Consider the following 3,079-nt stretch of genomic DNA (forward strand, 5'->3'; position numbering starts at 1 on the left):
CACAATTATCACAAGGATTCCGCTCGGCTAGGGTTAACTTAGAAAATCGACTACCGATTTGATGTGATATGAGTGTGATAATCATGTGATATCACTATCATAACAGCGCACTCGATTTGATCATGGTTTCGATCGGTTAGGGTTAGACAATCACACATTTATCACAATGATTACGGGCGACATCCACTAAACGATTTGGTGTGATATGAGTGTGATAATCATGTGATATCACTATTATAACATCACTTGCGCACTCAATTTGATCATGGTTTCGATCGGTTAGGGTTAGACAATCACACATTTATCACAGCGATTACTCATGGTTTCGATAGGTTATGGTTACACTTTTCTGATCATGGTTTCGATAGGTTATGGTTACACAATCACACAATTATCACAAGGGGAAAGAAGAGAGTGAAAACGAACGTGCAGGAAAAAAAAGGGATAATTATGACTAATTAAAATAAAATAAAAATTATAAAAAGTACTTAATTACATTGCTGCCCTTATTAATTTATTTATATTTAATATAAGTTAATTTATTAATTAAAAAAGTTTAAGGTTATTAGGTTGTTCTCGCATTCTCGTAAATTACAGGGGTTCTCGTTTGAACCTCCACCTATATATATATATATATAGAGAGAGAGAGAGAGAGAGAGAGAGAGAGAGAGAGGGGGGGAAGGGTTCAAACGAAAACCTCTGTGATTTGCGAAAACGCAAGAACAACTTATTAACATCATATTATGATAACAATAAAAATTAAAAGATTTTTTAAATTAAAAATGAAATTAAAACAATTCAAAAATTTTGAGAGGCAAAAGGGTAATATTGGAATTCCAAGTGATAAATTTTTAAAAAACGATCACACTAAACCCAATAATCTGAATAACATAATGGGCTATTATGGTTATCGCTTATTTCAACAGAATTTGGTGTGATTTGGTTGTAATAATCATGTGATATCACTATTATAACATCACTTGTGCACTCAATTTGATCATGGATTCGATCGGTTAGAGTTAGACAATCACACATTTATTACTCATGATTTCGATAAGTTATGGTTACACTTAATTGATCATGGTTTCGATAGGTTATGATTAGACAATCACACAATTATCACAAGGAAAGAGAAGAGAGTGGAAACGAACGTAATCAATTCAGGAAAAAAAAAGATAATTATAATTAATTAAAATAAAATAAAATTTATAAAAATTACTTAATTAAATTACTATTCTTATTAATTTATTTATATTTAATATAAATTAATTTATTAATTAAAAAAGTTTAAAATTATTGGATTGTTCTTGCATTCTCGTAAATCATAGGATTTCTCGTTTGAACCTATATATATAGATTAAAACCTTTAATTTCCACTGCAACTTTGAAGTTTTAAGCGGCGCATGAAAGACATCAGAATCCATATTCTCCTTCATCTCTACCACGACACCTCCATACATATCTTCCGTTGCAGGTAGTTGCATTTCCATCAGTTGGTCTACCAAACAGATTTCAATTCTTTAACAGATTCCGTTCCAATGCTTGCCAACCAAACAGGTGGACAAACCTTACAACACTTCATTCCAATTCCTTCAAAGCCAAATTCCTTTAACAGATTCCATTCCATCCAAAAATATTCTGCGAACCAAATGCCACCTCAGGGAAAATATAAAAGATAGTAGACTATCTATTGCAAGGAAATAAAACTAATAAACTGAATTCATAGCTGCAGCAGGAGAAGAGATTTCCAGAGGAGAGTTAGAGAGAATTTCAGAGAGGAGAGAGTGCCAAATTCCCCATGCCCTCCACCAACCACGAGAACCCTTAAATATTTCATCCACATAATCAGAGACATTCCATGATCCATCCAAGTGTTAGGGGAGGTTTAGTAAACGTTTATCTGATAAGTGTTTATCGAGTAATTTTCCTTATATGATGAACATGACAAGAGTCAAAAATCTTGTCCGGTAAGAGCAATGATAAAGATGGGGAGTTTTACTTGGTAAGTGAGGTGACGACTCTTACCTGGGTAAGTGAGGGTGACGACTCTTATCTGGATAAGTGCTTAGTGGGTAAATTGTTGCATACGTACCATTTTAATGTACTACAATCTTACCCAATAATAGTGTTGATTCCTAACGGTAAGTGTTTACCGGATAAGCATTTAGGTAAACTGTCCCCTAGTAGAATCAGGCAGCTTACTTCTCCACTGGCAGCAGTCTAATTCACCCAAACCATTTGCATCGACACGAGATTTGACTTACTCCCTCCCCCAACCCCACACACACAGAGATTAATTTAGGAATCAATAACCAATACAAGCATCGATTTCATAGATGCTTCTCGTTATTATCCAAATTCATGTAAAAACACAGAAATTACAAGTGTGTATGCAATCAACGATGAAGTTAAAACGGTAGAGTAAAAGCATCTGGTACCTGTAAGACGATAAGAACACAGAAGTTGAAGTGAAAGCCTTGTAGATCCCAATGCAAGATCGGAGAATTAGGGTCACGAGATGACGGAATTAACCACCAGATATCGCTTTCATGGCCATATAACGAATGAACACCAAGGCCTCAGTTTTGTGATGAAAGGCAGGAAACAACCAGCCTGTCAATCAGCCTCATCCATGTGGAATCTAGATTAAGGGGTCGTTAACGAAAACTTATCTGGTAAGCGTTTACTGGTAAAATTTAATACTATCACTTACCATGTAAGATTTTAGTCCACCAAAACGGTATCGTATGCAACAATTTACCTAGTAAGCGCTTATTGTGTTATGAGTTGTCGTCATCACTTACTGGGTAAGACTCTTGTTCTTTGGCTCGCTCTTACTGCGTAAGATTCTTAGTCCTTACCATATTCATTCAAATAAGATAATATGACTTGATAAGTGATTACCCGAATAAACATTTAGCAAACGGTCCCTAATACGACTTTGACTTAATAAGCCGTCAAAATCACTAAAATAAAGCCAATTTAGTCTCTATTAAAATAATGGGAAATTTATAAAAATAACCGTTTTACACAACCCTTTGCCACAAAATAACCACATTTTAGAGGTTTTGCCAAAATA

This window comes from Cynara cardunculus (assembly GCF_001531365.2).
Source record: "Cynara cardunculus var. scolymus isolate 2C chromosome LG 6, CcrdV1, whole genome shotgun sequence".
Classification (NCBI taxonomy): domain Eukaryota; kingdom Viridiplantae; phylum Streptophyta; class Magnoliopsida; order Asterales; family Asteraceae; genus Cynara; species Cynara cardunculus.